This window comes from Eschrichtius robustus, chromosome 3 (genome assembly GCF_028021215.1).
Source record: "Eschrichtius robustus isolate mEscRob2 chromosome 3, mEscRob2.pri, whole genome shotgun sequence".
Taxonomy (NCBI): domain Eukaryota; kingdom Metazoa; phylum Chordata; class Mammalia; order Artiodactyla; family Eschrichtiidae; genus Eschrichtius; species Eschrichtius robustus.
Window position 1 is genome coordinate 39,946,606 of NC_090826.1, and position 22,599 is coordinate 39,969,204.

A 22,599-nucleotide genomic window follows, 5' to 3' on the forward strand; every position below is an offset into this window, starting at 1 on the left:
AAGCAAAGCAGCAGTCTCCTTCAGCACCGCTTGATGTGTCCCTGGGCACGGCTCTGCATTCCATGGACTTGGAAACAGTAGGATTAATCTTTCCTTCCTAAAATACTTGCCGGTAAAGACTTTGGAAACTGAGAAAAAGAAAAGAAAGATAGATAGATGGAAAGAAAGAAAGGAAGAGAAAAGGAAGGAAGGAAGGAAGAGAAAAGGAAGGAAGGAAGCAAAAGAGACAAGGGTTATGATACGAGGCAGTCCGTTCTCTGACAGGAGCTCACAAAGGGCTATGGGATCATGGTGGGACTGATGGGGCTGGTACCCAGATGTGGTAGGTCCAGACAAAAATTCTGAAGTCTAAGCAGGAATTTGCTAGACTAAGGGAATGTAAGGAGGAAAGTGGCCTGTTCCAGGGAGAAGGAGCAATGCCTGCAAAAGCCCATCGTAGGGAGAGAGCAAGTTTCATTCTGGGCCTTGCAGTGGCTGTTTCTTACATGTGAATGACTGGTGAAGGGCAAGGAGTAGGAGTTGGGGAGGGGAGTATAGGGCATGCGAAGGAACTGAGGCTGGCAAGAGAGGGCCAGGATCAGGCAGGGTCAGAGCCATGAAAGTGGAGGAGGCTGAACATTATCCTGGAGGCAGTGGGAGCCAGGGAGGCCTTTTAGCTGGAGTGACATGGTTGCATACGTAATTAGAGAAGATGTCAGTGATGCTGTGTGGAAGATGCACAGGAGGGAGAGGAACCTGGAGATGAGTTGGGAGACTGGTTCTGTGAACCAGATGTGGGATGATGATGGATGGGCTACAGTAATAGAAATAGGACTGGAGATAATTTGTGAGATTGAAGAGGTGGAGTCAACAGAACCTTGGTTCCCATGAACTCCCATGAATTCTGAATCATTTCGTTTTCCAAATCCACTGTATCCTTTAAGCAATTCAAGTATCACATCCACTAACACAGTAATAATAAAGGAACTAATATGGAATTGTATGGGCTTTATTTGTGCAGCTTTGGAAATGGGTCTTATCCACTCACCACCCATCGTGACATAATAGGAAATCAGAACTCTGGATCATCAGGAGCTGAATAACTTCACCTCACTTAGTCAATATAATCATAGCCTAAAGCAGAGAAACCTGATGTTTTAGTTACCTGAGTTGCAGCTGGTCACCAAGATCTGGTCTCTCTTGTCTCTGGCATCACCCTGAACATAGCTGTACACGTTACAGTCAGGAAGATCTTTCTAAAATGAAACTCGGATCTTGCCTTCAAATCCTGTGGGAGTACCAGCGTTCCTCTCTCCCCTCTCAGCACCCTCTCCCTCAGTGGGCCTCATCCACCTCCAAGAATACCACCTATAGGCTATTTATTCTCAAATACATCTCATGGTCAGAATGCTATCCTGATCTTCAGACTCCAAATCCTACATGACAGCCCAAGCTTGGTCTTCCATCAGCCTCCCATCTACCAACCTCCGCCTCTTCTAATGCTTCCCAGTGCTGTAAATGCTTCCACCAGCCATGTGGGACTCATTCCTGGTCACCATCTTCCCTTTCTCTTACCCTCACGCTCAAGTCATTCTGATTTACCTGCTTCTTTCCAACCCTGCTGCCGAGGCCCCCACCCCCGAATCTAGACCCCTGTGTTCTCTTGCTGGGATCCCTTCAGGAAACTTCTATCTGGAATCCCTGCTTCTGTCTTGCTTCTCTCTAAGCCATTCTTCATACAGCAGCCAAAGGGACCTTTTAAAACATAAAATGGAATATGTCATCCTCCACCGCTCTGCTTAAAATCAAGTAGCACTTCCCACTTCTCTTAAAATACCATCCAAAGATGACAGGGCTCAGCATGATCTGGCCCCTGCCTACCTGTGTTGGATTTGTAGCAAGTCAAGTTAGCTATGCTGGAACTACATTTCCCAGAATTCCCTTCACTGCATATCCCAGGTGTGCAAGGGGGCACAGAGAGGGTTTGTGGGAGATTTGGAAGGAGGAAGCTGAACGGCAGTCATATTCTTTTACACTCGAAGTGCAGGGTTCCAGGCAGTGACTGGTGCAGCCGCTCACGTGGCATGGGGCAGGGCTAGCCTGCAGTTCCTCCATCTCCTGCCACACCGTCCTTTGGCTTCTTCTTCTCGGGCCCAGGGGAGTGTTCAGCTCCACGACGAAGGGCCCCGCTTCTCCTGCAGGCCACCGGCATAACCCAAGGAGGAGTTTTGGAGGCCCTGAGACCTTCAGGATTCCATCTTCACTTCTTTCCTCTTCGACTCTCTGCCCTGGTGACTTCAGGCCCCAGCATCAGACACAAAGACAACAGGCTCAGATAGACAGTTACACCACCTGTTACAGCTGCAGAAGGTCAGCTCCCTGTAATGAATCCCTTGTTCGTACTCCTAGCAGTTCTGTTTCTGGGACTGGACCGTGCCGTGACCAATGCCCTGCCTCTCCAGGATCATCCTGGGCAACGCCCCCTCATGCTCACTGCGGCCAGCCTCCGTGGCCTTCAATTTGTTTTTTGTTTTCTTGAACATGTGATGCGCCTCCCACTTCTGAGCCTTTATGTGTACTCTCTTCTTCCTTCGTGTGTATGCTCTGCTTCACACTCTCTGCCTGGCTGACTCCTGTTCTCCCTGCAGATCTCAGGCCTGTTATGTTTTCTCGTGGCAGTAAGTACTTCTTTGTTTAATAGCCCTTAATGGTTTGTGGGGTTTTTTTGTGTGTGCATGTATACATGGTGTGACCATTTCTATTATGTCTGTCTCCCCAGCAGACCATGACCTTCATGTAGGCAGGGCCACATCTGATAGCTTCACCTCCTGTAGCCCGGCCTAGCCCTAGCAGAGTGGGTGCTCCATAGTAGTTGTTTCATGATGATTTATCTAACAATTGAATGAAACAAAGAATGAGCAGACAAAGGGAAAAAAGAAAGAAAGGGAGAAGGAAAAAAAAGGATGAAAGAGAGAGAGAGGGAGGAAAGAAGGAAGGAAGAGAGAGAGAGAAAGAGGAAGGAAGGAAGGGAGGGAGGGAGAGAGGGAGGGAAAGAAAGAGAAGGGAATAAAAAGAGGTCTTATTTGTTGTGCAATTTTCAGCTAAGTTACCAGTTCCCCAGGAGGTTGGGTTAGAGGCCCCTCTGGGTTCCCTGCTGTCACATCCCTTCCCACACTGGATCCTGAGTGTCTCCTGCTTTCTCCTCTCCCCCACCAGACTGTAAGGTCTCTGAGGTGCGGGCTGGGTGGGAGGAGCACAGTGAACGTGTGGCAAAGGTGCTGGATTCACGGGAAGCCCGAGGTTCTCAGCCTGGCGTTCCTTCCAGGTCTTTTACCATAAACTCCCTGCTCACCCCCGGGGCTCAGCTCTTCCTCTCCCCAAAGTCTTCACCGTTACCTGAACAGTCATGCCCCCTGGCCTCCAAGCCTTTGCACACGCAGTTCCTTTCTTGGGCTGGCCTCCCCTTCTCTATCCGACAGCATCCAGATGCTCTTCCCGCCAGCCTTCCAGAGCAGGCTCCACCCGGCCGGCCAGAGGACAGGCTGCCGGGGGCAGTGAAGGCTCACTCAGCCTGCGGGGCTGATGATTTTTTTCCAAGGGTTTTCTTCCTCCCAAATGCTTCCCCAGTGATTGAAAGGTTTGCCTGAAATAACGAAGGTCACTGAACAAAAAAACCCACCAAAACTGAAGGGAGGGCTCAAGTCAATCCTGGATACTGTCTCCTGGGTTCTGGGGACCATAACTCCCTTCCCTGCCAACGCTCTCAGCTCTGCCCCTGCTGGGGTGTCCTACAACACACCCTGCCCTCCACCCCCTCCCAACTCAGCGCCCTTCCCCCTGCACAGGCTCTGGAGTTAACTTGGGATCAGTAGTATGGCTGCCTGTGGTCCAGAGATCCAGTCCTTATGCTTCATTCATTCATTCATTCATTCATTCATTTATTCACTCACATGTATTCCTTTTGGACTGGGCACTAGGGGTACAAGATTAAGAGTCTCTGACTAGGTGAGAGGCATGTAAACAGTCACAGCATCATATGGCAGATGGGATCACAGGGGGCCAAAGAAGAGAGGACATGGGGGACAAGGGAGCCTTTTCCGAGGAAGTGACATCTAAGTGGATACCTGAAGGATTGTAGGATTTGGCTAGGCAGAGGGGCAGGTGTTCCAGGCAGAGAGAACAGCAGGTCAGGCCCTCAAGCAGAAGTGAGGGCTGAGAGGCTGACCGGGACCACATCACAAAGGGACTTAGAGGGTCACAGTGACAAACTTGAACTTTTCCCAGCGGGCAATGGAGAGCCACTTATAGGTCTTTGTCTATCCAACTGTGAAACGGAACTAACCACCTTGCGTGTGATTCTGCTGAGGAGGGAGGCCTTCTAGTGCCTCCTCTGCTGTTATCTACCTCACTGTGGGGCCTGGGCCTGTCCTTCCCTCCCCGTACCCCAACCTGCTCCACGCCCAGGCCTCTTCAACTAGAGAATGAGGCACTGGGACTAAAGGCTCTGCCAGCTCTGAGATGCTCCTATTCTAGGATAAGCTCTTTAATTAGCTAACTAATCAATTAAATAAGATTTTCTGAGCACAAATTTGATGGCAGGCATTTTATTTATTTATTTTTTATTTGTTTATTTATTTTTTAAAATTTTATTTATTTATTTATTTATTTTTGGCTGTGTTAGGTCTTCGTTTCTGTGCGAGGGCTTTCTCTAGCTGCGGCAAGCGGGAGCCACTCTTCATCGCGGTGCGCGGGCCTCTCACTATCGTGGCCTCTCTTGTTGTGGAGCATGGGCTCCAGACGCGCAGGCTCAGCGATTGTGGCTCACGGGCCCATTCGCTCCGCGGCATGTGGGATCTTCCCAGACCAGGGCTCGAACCCGTGTCCCCTGCATTAGCAGGCAGACTCTCAACCACTGCGCCACCAGGGAAGCCCAATGGCAGGCATTTTAGAAGACGATGGGGATCCCCAGTGCTCTCCTGCAGGAGCTCACGGTGTGCTGGGGAAGAAGATACCCGGAGCTGTACCCATAGCACGAAGCAGAATAAGTTCAGAGCTGTGGGAGCCAAGTGGAGTGAGCAATTCATTCTCCCTCAGGGATCTGGGGGCAGCTTCAGAGAGGAGGTGGCAGATGACCTGGGCCTTGAAGGCTGCACGGGGGTATGAAGATAGGGCCTGCTTTGTTCTGGGAGAATGAGTCACCTGGGGGGCTGGAGGCAGGAAGTGAGGCCTGGAGACAGGTAGCCACCAGGCCCCTGGAGGCCCTGAATGCTACGCTCAGCGTGTGCTCCACCTTCTGCAGGGCGAGGGGAGCCCAGAGGAGCGGGCTGAGCTCATCCGCTCTGTCTATGGCTGACTTTGCTTCAGTGACTGGAGTCAAGATCATGTTGTGCAAACGGGAAAGCAAGGGTCCTTTCAGAGCCCCAGCTATCGGCCGGGCTGTGAGCCAGGTGCCCGAAATACGGGATCTTCCCTGTTTTAACCCTGATGAGAACTCTCTAAGACAGAAATGCTAATTTAGCTTTCACGGGAGGAAACTGAGGCTCAGAGCGGAAGCACTCTGCGTGAGGTCACACAGCGAGAAGGTGGTGGAGCCAGTGTCCCCGAGCGCCTGACCCCAGAGCTCTGCCCTTCCCCCCACAAGCCACCCCTGACTGCTTGGTACCAGCCCTGGGCTCCGACCGTGACTTCTACCAGAGCCAGTGCCTGTGTCCGAGGCTCTGTCCGAGATGTTTCCGGCTGACCTCTGGGGATGGTGGGGTGTGGAAGGGAGTGAGTGTTGGAGGGGAAGGGGAGGAAGTGCCCCCCATCTGTCCTGTCACTGCACACCCTCCAAGAATGGGCACCAGGCTCCCCACTGCCCTGGGTGGGAATAAACTCTTGAACTCTCCACAGAGATAACAAGTGCTATCTCCTCCCGGGCCTGAGTGTCGGCAGATGGGGCCTCTCGGGCCAACCTCCGGCTGCTTCCACCCACAGCTGTGAGGAAAAGCTGTCTGAAGATGGTGGGGGGCCCTTCAGGTTCTGCTCTCCCCTGGAGATGCCCCATCGCTTGCTTTCTTAGGGTCCATTCAGCACAGCCCCTGTCCCGTAGAGCCTAGAGTGAGTGTGCAAGACCCAAGGGAGCTGTGGGGTCACATCCCAGCTCGGCCACTGCCCTGAAATGGGGCTGTGAGCAGACTGCTTCTTTGTGCCACAGCTTCTTCATCTGTAAAATGGGGATGATAACCCCTCCCAGGGGCCAAGTGAGACTGGTGCCTGAACACAGCGAGCTCTTTGCAAACAGACGATCACTACAAAGCGGAGACAAAAAGCTAGCCGCACCGCCTGGGTACCAATGCCCAGTTCCACCCTCTCCAGCTGTGTGAACTTTGGGAACTCTGGGAGAGTTTTCTTCAACTCAGTGCCTTGGTTTCCTCTTCCAGAAAACGAGGGTTGTGAGGGTGACACTGGTTAACTCAGACGAAGCACCCAGGACCGTGCCTGGCACAGTGGCAGGCGATATGTAAGTATCAGTTATTTATTTTTGGCGTTTCTCTCTACTTCACCCTCTGATCACTGGTCCTCCTGGGCCCTCCCTGCTCTGGAAAGCGCCAATGTCTCTCACTCTCCTTTTCTCCCCCTGGGCAAACCTCTCTCACACCCACATTCTCCCTCCCATGTCAGGGGGAGGGAGGCTCGGCAATCCCTTTCCAGCACGCGAGGAAGGACTGAGGCTGACGGGGACACAGGCTTTGTGGCCCAGCTTGGAGTGAGTAGCCTACATCACTCCGTCTCCCACAGTGCCTGCCTAGTGCTGGAGAACAGACCATCCTTCTCCTCATCCTACAGACAAAATGCCACTGTAGTGATTCATGGACTCAGGATCCCGGAAAGCCAAGACTGAAAGGGGCCCCAAGGGGTACCTGGCCTGTTCCACATCCCTGCCGCTTGCCCCCGATCTCCTAATAGAAGGCACCAGACCTCCAATATAATCTCAGGGTAGCAAGCCTGATCCAATGTCCCCTGCTGCTGGGACTAATGGCCAAGGAACACTAGGTCTGGGTCTCTCAGGCCTGGGGGTGAGCCTGTGTCCCTCCGCAGTCACAGCTGGGCAGACCGGCTCTGAGCCTTTGCTATTTGAGGGCTGTTTTGATAACCTCTTACCATTCCTCCCCTCTTGCAGAGCCCCACCTGATCACCCCACACCCTGGGCCTCCTCTTATCTCCTCGCTCTAAGCTCCCCATCCATTACTGTGCACGAGTTTTATCTGAGTCTCCATGGAATGAGATTGATTTCTATGAATAATTGGAATAGCTGGCTGGTGACCCAGTGTTGCTGCCACCAGGGTGACTGGGGCTTCAAAGCTCACATCCAGCTCTTCCCCTCTCTCCATTCCCATGGCTGTTATCTGGTCCAGGCCACCCTGACCTTTGGCTTGGATCACAGTTACAGCTTTCTGACTACTCTCCCTGCCTGGTTTACTGCTCCTTCCCTCCCACCCACTTCTTCCACTCCCACCCATCTGCTCTAGAGCAGCCAGATCCATCTGGTAAAGCTCAAACCCTTCCCTAGGCTTGCCAATTAGGGCCTTTCTGATCCAATCCCGATTAAATTTTTTGGTCTTATGGTAAAGATTCACCCTCTTGTTCCCTAGGCATAATCAAAGAAGGTCTTCTCCCAAGTTGCTCCCTCTGGGGGTGTTCATTCATTCATTCATCAATCACCGTTGAACACCTACCTTATCCACGTCTTCCACGGGCACGAAGAATGCAGACAGGAATAAGGCATAGACCTGTCCTTAGGGAGCATGTGGGTTAGTGGGAGAGGCAGATGCATAAACAGGCCATCTGTAATGGAGTGAAATAGGTGAGGTGTCTAGGGAAGCACAGGGTTGGAGGGGGTGGAGGAGTGGAGCTGTGAGAACCTAGAGAGTCCTAACCCAGCCTGGAGTTAGTAGGGAAGGCTTCCTGGAGGAGGGGGCATCGACTGTGGTCTTGGAGGACGAGAAAACTGACCAGATAGACAAAGGACATTTTCCTGTTAAACAAAGCTTACTTCTTGATCCAGACCAATTCAAATTCTGCACCCTCTAAGAATTCTTCTTTAATTGGCAAGACCCACACTGCCCTCCACCCAGGGCTGGCCTCATGAGTGTGCAGCTTGTGGAGTCCCTTAGAAGAGCCCGCACTTAGAAGAGCCGCATGCTTGGTTTAATCTTCTGCTGTTGCTGTCTGAAATTATTCAGAATTTCAACAATTCACATTTGCACTAGGCCCCTCCAAGTTAAAGAGCTGGTCCTGCCTCCCTCAGCTCTTGTCACTTTCAACCTTGTATTATGCTTGTACCCTCCTCCCCAACGAGACGCCTTATCCTTTCCCTGAGGAGCATCTACAGTTCCGGGCGGGTCTGACTCATCCCTGTCCTCAGGGTCCAGCACAGAGGTGGGCACCAAAGAGCCTCTGTGAAGATTTTGGTGAATGCAATAAGACCCCACTGGAACCCAGCCATTTCATCAGAGCCAGGACAGCAACCCATGGGAGGGGGCGGAGTCCAGCTTGCACATGCTCCAGGAATTCAGAGACAGGAGAGATGGCTGTGGCTGGAGGTGGCAGGAAGTGCTCCCCAGAGGACCCACCACTGCTCTCCTGTCAAATGTCCCTTCTCAGCTCTCCCCGAGGTCTAGTCTCAATTCTCACCGCACTGATCCCCTCCCCCTTCTGGGCCTCTCCCTGGGCCTCTGGGCATAGCAGAGAGAAACTGGGAGGTAGGATGACAGCATCTTAATTTCCCTGCTAATTACAAGTGCTGGGAAGAGAGGTGCTAAATGCCACATAATTACCCAGGAGGAGACACATGCCAGACTCCTGGCTGCTCTCAGCCCCAGGAATTTCACTTTAATGGTTTTCTTTTCTTCTTTCTTAAAAAAAAAAAAAAAAAGATAAAAAGAGTTAAGGCCTGGCTTTCTTTCTCCTTAGGCTTAGGAGTTAAAGAAAGCAGTCCCTTTCTTAAAGCCCTGTCTTTATCGGGGACCAAGATCCAGACCCTCCGCATTGGGTCTGGGGAGAAGGTCTGAGGATCGCAACTTGAGTTAGGCTGTGGGTGTGGAATGGGGTGGGTGGAAGGAGGAGCCCCAGCCTTCTCCTCCCTGCTTGCTTCCTGGAGACACACACACACACACACACACACACACACACGCCGCCGCCGTCGCCGTCGCCACCATGGCTCCACCTTTGAGAACGGGAAACCCGAGATGCAGTCGTGTTCAGGGTTGCAGGCATGAGGAAGCAGGGAGGGGTCCCCTGTGGGCCCCCCTGCATGGGGTCCGCCACTCACCCCGAGGGCAGGGGTGGGTGCAGTGTCACCCAGTTGCTTGGCCTCACTCCTGTGCCCTGATGCCTGCCAGCTTCAGGCATAGCTTGAAAGGCTCCCAACAGGAAGCTATTAAGTTGATGAGCATTCTTGTGGTCCTGGATTGATACAGCGACGCTCTGTTTCGTAAAGCTGTTGTAATTTCCATAATAACATTTTCCTCTTCTTAAGTAAACTTTGACCCCAGCCCGAAGAATGTGGCTGGCTTTGCCTGGGGAATTCAGGACCTGAGATCGTGGAGGGAGCACTCCCTGGAAAGGTGGGAAGGGGAAGGGAAAGCCACAGCTCCCAGAGCCCAAGGACTGGGACTCATAGGGGCCGGTGGAGTCTGGCTGAGCAGGAATCTCTGGAGGACTCATAACTCAGCCCTGGGCTGGGCCATGGCCCCTCCATCCTCCTGGGTGTATCCCTTTTATAACACAGGGAGGCAGCCTAGAGCAGTGGTCAGGAATACGGACTCTAGGTTTCGATCATAGAACCACTATATACTACTTGTGTGGTCCTGGGTAAGGCACTTAACCTCTCTGTACCTCAGTTTCCTCATCTGAAAAATAGGAATCATAAATGTACATAACTTACAGGTACATTGTGAGGATTAAATAAGATAATATATGTAAAGTGCCCAAAAGAGTACCTAGTGCAAAGCATGTGCTCCACACATTTTTCAAAGAAATCCACACAAATCACTGTGTCTCATAGGTAGTTTTATAATTCTAAGTTTCTCAGATTCTGGAGTCAGGCAATAATAAAATCTTGACATTTTTGAGCCAATGAGTTAAAAAACTCCTAAGATCATGTAGTAATGGAATCAAATAATAGTTAGCAATGTAGAGTCTTAGATTTACAGAATCCTGGACTATGAAACAAAATGATATTCACATCCTAAGGTCTTCAAGATAAGCCCGACACTGGGCATTCAGTGTCTGCTCCCACATCCCCATGACCATGAGTTTACTACCTTCAAAATTTGCCTCCCGGGAAGTTAATACTGAATACAGATCTCTCTCCTTTGGCAGCCCCACTTGGTCCTAGTTCTCTCTGAGCCACCACAGTGCATCTGCTTCCTCCTCCCAGGAGAGCCCTGAGAGACTGGGAGAGATGGAGACATCAGGTTTACCCAATGCCTGCTCTTCTCCTAGCTGCTTTCTCTTAGAACAAGGCTCTCCATTGTGTCACTGATAGGCTGCCTTGGTCTGACCAAGCCCTGCCACCTAAGGTCCCACAGTGAATACCATGTGAACTTGACCATGGTAGGGCTCAGAGGGACATCTGTTACCCTCCATTATCTTTTTTTGGTATAAATTTTTATCTTCCAGTTTTATTGAGATATAATTTTTCCAGGTTTTAAATATTTAATATTATTTTCAGGTAATATATTCATATATTTCCTCTGACTTTTTTTTTTTTTTTTTTAAGGAACTCCTTTATTTATTTATTTATTTATTTTTGGCTGTGTTGGGTCTTCGTTTCTGTGCGAGGGCTTTCTCTAGTTGCGGCAAGCGGGGGCCACTCTTCATCACGGTGCGCGGGCCTCTCACTGTCGCGGCCTCTCTTGTTGCGGAGCACAGGCTCCAGACGTGCAGGCTCAGTAGTTGTGGCTCACGGGCCCAGCTGCCCCGCGGCATGTGGGATCTTCCCAGACCAGGGCTCGAACCCGTGTCCCCTGCCTTGGCAGGCAGACTCTCAACCACTGCACCACCAGGGAAGCCCCTCCCCTGACATTTTATTAAGAAAAATTTCAAACTTAAAAATCAAAAGAATTATACAGTGAACACTTTTACATCATCGACTAGATGCACAAAAGTTAATATTTTGCTAGATTTGCTCTATCAGGCATCTGTCCATCCATCCCTCCCCCTCTATCCATCCATTAAGACAACTTATTATTGTGTGTGTGTCTGAAGTTTATTAATGGTACACACTCTTCCAAGCTATTTAAAAAATCTACTAACATCATTCTATTTTTTTTCATGTCCCTTTTAAGAAAATGGAAGTATAGTTGATTTACAACATCATATTAGTTTCAGGTGTACAACAGAGTGATTCAATATTTTTATAGATTGTACTCCATGAGGTATAATTGACATACAGCACTGTATAAGCTGCAGGTGTACAGCATAATGATTTGACTTACATACATCATGAAATGATTATCGCAGTACATTTACTGAACATCCATCATCTCGTATAGAAACAACACTAAAGAAATAGATAAAAAACGTTTTTCCCTTGTGATGAGGACTCTTAGATTTGCTCTCTTAACTTTCATGTATAACGTACAGCCGTGTTCATTATCTTTATCACGTTGTACATCACATCCCTAGCACTTATGTATCTTATAACTGGAAGTTTGTACCTTTTGACTGTCTTCATCTAATTCCCCCTCCCCCCAGCCCCTACTTCTGGTAGCCACAAATCTGATCTCTTTTTCTATGAGTCTGTTTGTTTTTGAGGTATAATCCACCTACAACACTATGTTAGTTTCTGGTACAAAACATAGTGATTCGATATTTCTATACATTTTAAAATGACCCTCTATCATCTTTTGACGTGGTCCAGGATCATGTTCTTTCTGGCAAGTGAGCTTCTCTGGAGCTCAACTCTTAGAGCCCATTCCAGTGAATAATTTCAGGAATGAGCATGTGTGTATGTGGGCATGTGCATGTGCATGCCTTTGTGGGTGCAAACGTATAGAAGTTGGGAAGGGAGCCTTGAGGCCGGATCTCAGACGCTGAGAACATGGAGACTGAAGAGGGAAAAGAAAGGAAGTGAGATGATTGAAAGTCCGTCTGATGGGACACTGGCCCAGCCCTCACCAGCAGCACCCACTCAAGTCGTGGCACGTGCTGCAGGATGGACAAGCCCCTGTCTTACACGCCTTCCAACTGTTGTGCAGAACATCCACAATCCCCATAATTGTTTCATAATTTCCCCGTACCCATTTCCTTTTAGAAGAAGCAGTCTGCCAGTGGAAGGCCTATTAGCCCCTGATGTTAGTGTGACCTCGAGTTCCGGGTATTTCCCCAAACATAACTGGCAGGGTATCTTGGTAGGGGTTGGGAATGAGGCATATGACTGTCTGGTGTGTCCTGCACCAAGATGTCTGAACAAGGAGCAATTGGGGCCTAGATCCAGTCTGCTCACAGGATACACACCTTGGCAAGGGGCTGCGTCCAACCGGAGGAAGGGGCATCTTTTTCTAACACACACACAGGGGTCCTAAGGTCTAGCAGCAAGCAAAAGGGTGGTGGAGAGGGTGATGAAATAATGAAAAATGTAGGCCCAGAGATAAAGGAACTGAGAAGTGTAACAAATTTGTTTTGCCGCGAGAGGCACAGGGCTGATTCAAACTCAACTCCTTTCCTTGTTGAGCTTCAGTCTAATCAGGAGACATCCAAACAGACCATGATGAGAGGCTGGAGGAGGGTGGGGATGAGTCTGGAGGAGGACCCTGCTCTGAGTCCTAGAGGCTAAACAGGAGTACACAGGTAGGAGAGGCTGGGAGGGGAAGCCTAGGCAGCATGGAGATGCTGGAGGATGGGCGACATGATAGTGTGATTTATAAGGAATAGATATTTGGTCATTCAGATGACCAAAGTATATTCCTTGTATAATTTTGGTCTTCGTCCACTGTTCTTGGCTCATAGCTCCGAAAACCCTTGGGATTTCCTGGAGGATAAGAGCAATGGGAATATCTTTTGTCATAATATATGCTTTCTTGTCCTCAGTTCCAAATGTTTCAGAGCCATCAAGGTGAAACGGGTGTCTTGTTATTCAAGATGCCTTGTTTCACGATAACTGGGTTTAGGTTAAAAGGTGGCTGTTGGAAAGCACCTCAGGGTGGGGGCTGATTGCCAAGGGAACCAACTGTGTGATGACAGGGTTGGAACTTTCAGTCCCACCCTCTGATTCCTGGGGAGGGAAGGGGGCTGGAGTTTGAATCTATCTCCAGTGGCCAATGATTTAATCAATCCTGACTAATGAAGCTTCCATAAATACCCCAAAAGACTGGATTCTTAGAGCTCCCGTGCTGGTGAACCAGAGCACTTCCATGTGTCACTGTGTCTGGTCCCAAACTCCACGGAGGCAGAGAAGCTCTTTGTTCCAGACCTTGCCTTACATATCTCTTCGTCTGGCTGTTGATTCATATCCTTTAATAGCCTTCGTAATAAACTGGTAATCTAGTGAGTAAACAGGTTTCCTGAGTTCTGTGAGCTGTTCTACTAAATTAATTGAACTTGAGGAAGGAAGTGTGGGAACCTCTGGTTTATAGCCGGGTGGTTGGAAGCGCAGGTGACAACCTGGGCTTGCGATTAGCCTCTGAAGTGGAGGGCAGTCTTGTGCGACTGAGCCCTTACCCTGTGGAATCTGCCCCTACCTCCAGGCAGGTATCGGCAGAGCTGAGTTTGATTGTAGAACACCCAGCTGGTGTTGGAGAATTGCTTGGTGCTCTGGGAAGCCACCCCCCCCACCATGTTGGAAATGGGTGTTAGAGTCATTTTAGGAGTGACTCTCAGCACCCAGCGTAGGGCTTAGCATGAAGAAGTCCTTCAACACATATTGGATGAATGAATAAGTGATTAAATGAAGGTGTGTGGGTGGCAGTGAGGAGACCGGATAAAGTTGGGGAGCTGGGCAGAGCCTGAATCTGGAGGCCCCCCGCAGCTATATGTGAAGGTTCTCCAATGTTACTCTTGTCGATGATGGGGAGCGATTGGGTGATTCGACTTGTTAGAACGATCCTTCTGGCAAAGGCGTGCAGGTGGCCCAGAGGGGTGAGATTAGAGCAGGGTCACCATCAGCCACGTGTTGTCACCGCTCTGTCTTTGAGCTGGAAGCTGGGTGAGTGGGACCGGGCAGACCTGGCGCAGGAGCTTACTTCTGAGGGCTAAGGAAGGTAGAGCTAGGCGCACGGCTGAGCTGCGTGTGCAGCTGGAGGAGGGGCAGCAGGCGGAGGCACTTCTGGGCGCTCCTCAAGACTGGCCCTCGTGGGTGTGGGGCTCATTCTTCACCTGCAGGAGCATTGCCTGCCCAACCTGAGCCTGCAGGTCAGAAGCAGCATCTGGGGTCTCTCCCAGGATCGACATGAGACAACCTCCCTCCCAGTTCCAGAGCTTGGAATCCAGTGACTGCCTAAGTTGCCAAGCCAGCAGCTCTGGACCCCCAGGAACTTCCTCTGGGAAAGCAATGTCGTGGTACTGGGTTCCGTGGACAAGGAGCTGGAGATGATGGGAGCGCCTAGAACGGGCTCAGAGGGGCAAGCCTGACGGTGCTGGCGAGCAGGGATGGGCAACTGGGGTCTGAGAAACAAGCAAAGCCTGAGAGAAGAGGGTGCTCTTTGAGCCCCAGCTCTGCCAAGTGACCTTAGCCAGGACACCACCCCTCCCCGCCCAAATCTGGAGAACTCATATAGCATGGGTCTCAGGAAGGGGCCGGGAGCTCTGCAGCCCTTCTCTCCTCTGATGGGGACTTGAGGCCCAGGGCTTTCTAGCTGCTTTGGAAGAGGCAGGGGGAGCGAAAGTGTGTTTGGAGAAAGAGAGAAGCTGAAGCTCGCTGAGGGCTGTGGGGTGCCTGTGTCCCAAGAATGAGGTGTGGGCACTGAGCATGTGAAGGAGGCGGGGCGGAGGCCACTCAGCTGCTCTTCCTTCCTTCTTTCCTGCAGCCCCGCCTTCCAGAACTCCTTGATCAGCCCTCACTTGTGTCTGTGGCCACATCTCTAACTTAGGCTCCAGCTCCCTGCCCTTCTCGCCTCCCTCCTTCCCTGTCTGCCCCTGGTTGCTCGTCCCTGTTCCCTCCTGAGCAACCTCCCGTCTGCCTTCGGAATGCCCACCGGCCCTCAGCTCGAGTGCTTCCCCTGCCCAGCAGCCGTTTCCCTTTGCTGCCCTCCCTTCCTGCTTCACCTTCAAGCCCGGAGCCATGTCTCTCCCTTCTTCTCTCAGGAAACGTTCTGTTTCACCTTGAGTCTTTTTTGTGCCCGGGAGAGTGGAGTCAGAGGGCCCGGTTTGAACCCTTGCTCTGAAGAGGGATGTAAATGTGGGCATACTCCTTACCCTCCCAATGCCTCCATTTCCTAGTTTCTAAAACAAGGGTATAGTGGGAGTTCCCTGGTGGCCTAGTGGTTAGGATTCCGGGCTTTCAGTACCGTGGCCTGGGTTAAGTCCCTGCTTGGGGAACTGAGATCCCGCAAGCTGTGCAGCACAGCCAAAATAAATTAAAAAAAAAAAAAAAGGATCTATGCCTTTGAGACAGGGCATCCATCTGTCCTGACATGCCTGGGATGGCCCCGGTTTATGCCTATTGTCCTGTGTAATTATTAATAGAGCCCCCTCACTCCCAGAAGTGTCTCTTTGTATGATAACTTATACGTTCGTCCTACTCCTGAAGCTCTTACGAAGATCAAATTAGATAATCCCCTGAGATAATCCGTGTACTCCTGAGCAGAGTGCCCGGCAAAGAGTAAGTACTCATTAAACTCACTTTTGTTATTTTGTTCCCCACAGACTGAGCTCTTTGAGGGAGAGACTGTGTCTGATTCAGTTACAGTTACCAAATGAGAATGGCCAATTATCTGAGAATTTAGAGCACAGTCAAGCCCAATAAATGCCAAGGTGATGCTGAGGGTGACCTTGTCTCTCTCTCTCACAACTCAAAAGCCCGTCAGCAACATTATCACAACCTCCTTTGGGCACCACGCTGTGGCCTGGGAGCAGGGGTGAGCCACACTTCCTGTGCACCTACCCTGCACGCTCGCTCTTTGGGGTGTCAATGCATCCTCACGTTCATTGGAAAGGTGGGTCTGATGCTCCAGGACTGTGGCCATAAGAGTATCTCTGTTGTAGGATGATAAGAAACAGGGCTGGGAGTGGGGAGAGCTGAAACCGAGGAGTTAGCAGAGAAGAGAGGGCTCAGGGTTTATGAGCCCCAAGAAAGGAGTCTGTGTGGTCTTCATCTGGCTAGAGACGTGGGCACAGTCAAACCTGTATTTTGGCAAGATCACTGGCCCTTTTGTGGGGGATGAACTGGAGGGGTGCGAGACCACATGGGAGATGATGAGGGCAGGGCCAGTGAGCTGGAGAAATGTCTAAGGATGTCTAGGGTAGTGTTCAACACGATGCCTGACACACACTTGTTTTTAATATTGATTAGTAATAGTACCATTCATTATCAACATAATCATAGGAAGAATAATAATAACACCTATTTATTGAACATTACGATGCATGATGTAAAGGGATTTACTCACATCGTTTCCTTTAATCCTCATAACTATCCCATCAGGTCGGTGCTATGACTAACCCCATTTTACAAATGAGGAAACTGAGGCCCAGAGAATTTTGATATCTGGCCCAAGGTCACACACAACTGAAAAGAAACAAATTCAGGATTTCAAGGCACAACTGTTCAACTCCAGAGCTTATGCTGTCTTCAGCCTCCACACCAACTGCCTTGGAGGAATTTTTCAATTGTCCTGAGCACCAAGGAGAGAGACCCAGCAGAAGCCCATGTCAGCTGACCCTGGAGGAGAGAGGGAGGATGGTTTATCGTGTAACAGGGTCGCTGAGTGAGACGAACTCTGAGGGAAGTATCCTGGCAGCCTCTGTCCCCGACGTCGCCTTCCACCGATACAAGCCAAGGCTGACCCAGAAAGGGAGGGAGAGGAAGGGATCCCCCTGCCCCAGGCTTTGGTTCCCTGAATGCCTCCAGGATCACCTGTCTTCCAGTCCCAGCTATATACGATGGACCCATCCAGCTTCCTCCAGAGACCACCATCTCTCTTTTAATTGGTGGAAAATTGGTTGCTGTCAGGAAATCACCGATTTTCCACCCATTACTGGGGGACCAGGGCTGTGTAGCTGTGGGGGACTCTGGGTGGGAAGCACGTGCTGATTAGGCCTTGCAGTTAACGATCAGGTTCGTGGACCTCCTCAAGCAGAGGAGACTCAGACTGCTCCCAGACTGCTTAATAACTCCCTGCGAAGACCCAATGGATAGGAGATATTGGTTAAATGGAACACAGGGCCACAAAAGAGCTACTATTCATTAGGCTTTGGTTGTGGGAAGGGAGGAGAAAGGGAAAAAACTGTGGCCTCAGTCCAGGGACGTTAAACAGCCCCATAAGTTGGCAGAGAACTTTATAATTGCTGCTATTAAAATATATGTATTTATATAGGTGGTTTGTTGGAGGAAAGAATTTTGGCATTCAGAGGAGATCCCTGCTAAGATCTCACCCAGGATTAAGTTGTTAGGGACTAGATATTAATTAAGGCTGAGGGCTCCGATCCCTTCCTAATTAGCTCACAGAATATAATTTGCCTACAAATGCTACTGTTACAATCAACTTGAATTTGTCTGGAGCTTTCCTCCAGCTGGGTTGGGTGAGTTTTACCCCATCATCTGAGCAGAGGGGAGTGGAGGGGCAGGAGGTCTGGGTTCCACTCCCACCCCTGTCCCTGACTTGTGAGGAAGGGGCTTCTTTCTCCAGTTTCCTCACCTGCAATAAAGGGGTAGACAGGGAAAGGGGTAGCTCGGGGATACGTCTGAGAAGCTCTTCTCACCAGAGATGTTCTGAGACCCACAGTGTCGGTGAAGATGCAATACTGGGCTGAGGTTGAGAGTACATTGATGCCAAACTTCTGCAGTCTCTACAACCCAAGAAATACAAAGGCCTTGCCTAAGGGAAGTCAGGGAGTACCCTTACGGGGCCAGAACTTCAACTGCCAATAGGGATCTTTTCTGAAGATTGGGAGATGAGGGCATTTGTCAGTCTCGGTGACAGGCAGCACTATACACCCAGCCCTCTCACCCAGGTGGACCCCTCTGTCCTCTGACTGTCCATCTCTATTCCTTGAACACTGTGTTCACGCTTTCCCTGCTCCAGACATTCTTCCCTTCTGCTCACCACCTTCTCTACCTGGCAAACACCTGTTCATTCTTTAGCACCAAATTCGTGTCCCTTTTTATTAAACCTTTCCTGATTGTCCCAGGCAGACAGGGCTAGGTAGGCCCTCCCCTAAACTGCTTTTCTTGAATCCTCTAGTCAAATCTTCAGTTAACCTTGCCTTGCAAGAGGTCACTGTTTGCACCTTGGTCTCGCCTATCAGGCTGTGAACTTCTTGAGGCTAGGACCACACCATGTCTGATTTGCTTGAAATCTGTGTAACTCATCCCAGAGTAGGTATCACAGTGGGCTGAGCTTGATTTATGTTTCTGGCTTCTGCAGTGTCTTTGAGAAAAGATTCCCAATACTTTGCCTCTGGTTTCAAAGAGGAAAATGGGCTTTGAGAGCGAGTGGGGCCCTGGTCCTTGGATGGTCTCTGGGGCTCTGGGGTCTGGACTTTGTTCTCAGCTCAAATACAGGCACTTAAGAGGGGGTCCCATGCTCCTACCCTACCGGGGACTTCTGGGCGTACAGGGGATGATTTGAGGAGGCAGGGCCTATATCTTCCTCTCTTTCTTCCTGAGATCCCTAACACAGATCTGGGCGTACTAACGGGATCTGGGGGAGGAAGTGAGGCTGTATTGCACTGAATTCAGTTGGTGATGATGGAACCCACCAAAGAGACTTCAAACCCGGGCCCCTAGGCAGAGGACTTTGTCTGTGGCTCCCTCGGTTGGGGGCTGAAGATCAAAAGCAAGAGAGGTGCTGCTGACTAGAAATATAAACAGGTTCAAGAAGGGCTTAAAGAAATTCCTGGATGACAGATCCCTAGCAGGTAACAGGTCATTAATAACTGAGAAAGAGGATGATAGTAATAATAATAATTAATAATAATACCTCCAGGAGAGCTTTTATACTTTTAAAAGCTTTTTTTCTTGCCACTATCTCCTTAGATACTCACCACCTGCTTGGGGGAGGTTGTGGATGCTCAGAAAGGTTAAGGGACCTGCCTGAGGCCACACAGCTCATTCGGGGCAGAGCTGGCATTGGATCTGAGGGGCATTCCTAACTGCGTCCCCAGGATGTTCTTAGCAGAGGGGACACTATTCAGAGGAGGTGTGGGATGTGTCCTGAGCCCAGAGCCCCATTTCTGTCCTTCTCCCCCAATTTCAATGGCTCCGGTCCTGTATCATCATGCTGCTTTGGTAAGTTCCTCACTCCGGGCTGTACACAGGGTCCTGTCCAGCTCCATCGGTGACCTACCACATGACATTGAACAGGAGTCTTCCACTCGGTTTCTCCATTTGTGCAAGTGATGGTTAACCTCTTGGATCCACTGTTTCCTCTTTGTAAAGTGGATGGCAGGAGTGCCCGTCGCGAGGGGGAGATGGCCCAGTACATATAACATGCCCAGCAACCTGCCAGGCACGTAGAGGGCACTCAGCAAATAGGAGTTTGGGGCAATGCCTGAGGAAAGCGGCCCCTGGGGTGGGACACTCCAGGCTGACTCGGAACAGACTGAGGGGCAACTTGCTGTCTGTCTGCCGTTCTCCCACTCAAAGGTGTTCCACCTGGGTTCTGTGGATCTGGATGCACTTCTGGGGAATTCCCTTGAGCTTCATGGACCCTTTGCAGTGGTTCTTTAGAAAGTTATTGGTGACCTGTGGTATCTTGCTAGAATCCTGAAGGGGCTATTTTATAAGTGGAGTGAGGCTTTGGGAATTTTGTGACTCTGCCAGATGTGCTCACATCTAAACGGGTGAGGGTATTTGTTCTGAAGCTAGTTCCTCTTATTTTATGCTTGCTCTACCCTGTTCTTTGGAGCACTTGTTCTCAAGTGAAAATCCTGGTCCCCCTTGGGGAGTGAAAGGGACCAGTGCTGCCATCTACAGACAGAAAAGTGATTAGATTCACTTCACGAAGAGCCTGGTTAGGAGCAACAGAAAAAGAGGAAAGAATCAGTCACCAATCCCAACTGCCTCTCTCATCTTCCTACCCTAATGTTTTAGAATCTGTCATTGTTCACCACTATTGTCTTCAGATGTCTCACCTTAATGGAAGTTTCTGGTTGCAAACCAAGATACACATGGTGCCACTTCCATTTGGGACCACCACTGGAGCCCTGGCACCATCACAGTGCCTTGTAGAGCATACAAAGAGTTCAGATATCTGATCATCGATTGCTCATTATATACTGTGTCACTGCTTTGCTATTGGATCAAAATTTGTGAAGATCCCGTGCAAAGTTTTGGTTTAGCAGATCCCATTGGGATGGGATGATCCAAAAGGAAGCACCAGGAATTGGCCAAATGGGAAATTTTTGTTCCTGTGGGATCAGTGGGGCCAGAAGAACTCCCTCCAGATACAACTTGGGCCAGTGCCTGGAGAGCAAAGAGAGACTGTTCTGGGGTCAGAGATCCATCTGGTGGTGTGGGGAGCAAGGAGGAGATATGTGAGTCCCTGCACCCCAGGTCTCATGGTGGAGTTGTGATCTACTGCCAACTTTCCACGGCCACAAAGATCGTGAACAGTAAGTGAACTTGCACTGGGCACCCTGGGGATACAGAGCTATTCTACAGAGAAGAGCAAACACGTATAGACTAATCTTCGAGCAACAGATGCTAACATGTCACAAGGAACCCAGTGGAATTTTCTCCATGTGTCAGAGGAGGAGGACTTGGGAGCTCAGAATGGAGAAGTGTCCTGCCCAAGGTCCCCCAGCAGGTGGAGAGCAGAGCCAGGGCTCGAACCCAGGCTCCCTGCTGCTCACCACAGGCTCTCTGGGAAGACTTTCACAGGAGACCTCCCGAAACAGGACCTTGCTCTCCACCCAGACCTCCCCTTCCCTGAGGGCTACGGAGAAGAAGCTTAATCTTTAATGAACTGGCTTTCAGTTTAACTTCCCCCTTGGCAATGATTAATACCCAGTGACCTAGTCTGGCATCTGGTGATCCTGACCAAGACTGACCCAAGAGAGTGTTGGTGGTCTGTAGGCCCAAGTGTGGGCTTGCGTGCAGCTGGGCAAGGTTGAGGGGTGCTGCACTGGCCTCCTACCTAAAAGAATCTCTTCTGTCCTGTGCCAGGACTTCTATCATTAGATGTCACTGCTCGGAAGGAGGACATCACAAATGCCCCTGGTCAGGGGAGCTAGGAATAGAAGTTGTGTTTAAAGTCCTCATTGGACTGTTGATTTGACATTTCTGGTGTCCAGCGGCTTAGAGGAATTACAGGATTCACGCTTTTTAGTCAAAGGTTAACAAGCTAGTGTGACATCACTGGATGCACAGCACAAGCAGACTGGAAGCTTTTCATGGGCAAGGGCAGGGTCTGGAGAGCAGAGTTGTGCGGGGAGAGAACTCCAAGATTTGGAGCTGCGAAGACCTCAGTGCTGAGTCTAGCTCTGATCGTCACTCACTGTGAGAAGTGGGTAAGCCTCTCTCAGCCTCAGTTTCATGGTCTAGCAAGTGGAGAAAGAATACTTCTATCTAAACTCTTTTCAGGATGATAAAGTCTGTGTAAAGTATCTTATCTAGAGGAAACACGGACTACATGGTGTTTCTTCTCCCGTTTTCTCCCTTCTCTGGTTCACCTTGGCTGATCCCTTGCAGTGGGAGAAGAATCCAGATTTATCCAGGGAGGAGGGTTTTCCTCATGTGCTCTGGGATGCTTACAAGGATTGGTTCTCTCCCTGTGAGACCAGACAGTTGGCTCGACATGACATCAAGACTCCATCCTTTCCTGCCTCTGTAGGTACCGAAACCAGTGAGCAGAGCTGGGCTCACTTTCCTCAGTATCCGCCTGCCTCTTCTGATGGTTTTAAGTGTGGCGAGCTGAGAAAGTGCCTCGGTCTGAGTCCACCAACGCTTCTTGCCTCGGTTTTGTTTCTTAGCACCAGCTGACGCCAGCTTTGAGTTCGGCAGCAGCTCCCTCCCACTGCTACCTAATGGGTGCTCTTGCACGCCAGCATCCGGCATCCCCGGCTTGGTTCAGAGATTTGGTATTTCAGTCCCCTGCCCAGGCTGCGGTACGCTTGTTCCCCGAGTCATCATGAGAAGCATGACCTGACAGGACCAGTAATTGCAACAATGTTATCCTTTCCCTCTATGCTCCAGCCCCTGCAGGACTGCCCTCGGCTGCCTGAAGATGACTTCCTCCTCATGTCTCCGTGTCTTCCTCTTTGCTCCTCCCTGGAACGCCTTTCCCAGAAGCTCTGTCTGGAGACCTGCTTGTCATTCAGCTGGGGTGTTGCTTCTCTGATCCCTGGACTCTGGGCCCCCCAGTCCTTGGCTTCCTCGGTCCAGCTCTCACCACTCTGCATGGCGTCGATGTGTCTGCCTGTCTCTCCTACAGACTGGAACCTCCTTGAGTAGTTCCCGAGTCCTGGCCTGGGGCT

At 50.4% G+C, this 22,599-nt stretch overlaps 1 long non-coding RNA gene across 1 annotated transcript; it reads left to right on the top strand.

Annotated features, from left to right (window-relative positions):
- The first annotated feature begins 2,136 nt into the window (after positions 1-2,136).
- LOC137761055 (uncharacterized) lies at positions 2,137-22,386 on the top strand. Its single transcript, XR_011073389.1, has 3 exons — positions 2,137-2,349; positions 6,402-6,481; positions 22,319-22,386. It is a non-coding gene; the product is annotated as an uncharacterized lncRNA (long non-coding RNA).
- Positions 22,387-22,599: the final 213 nt, after the last annotated feature.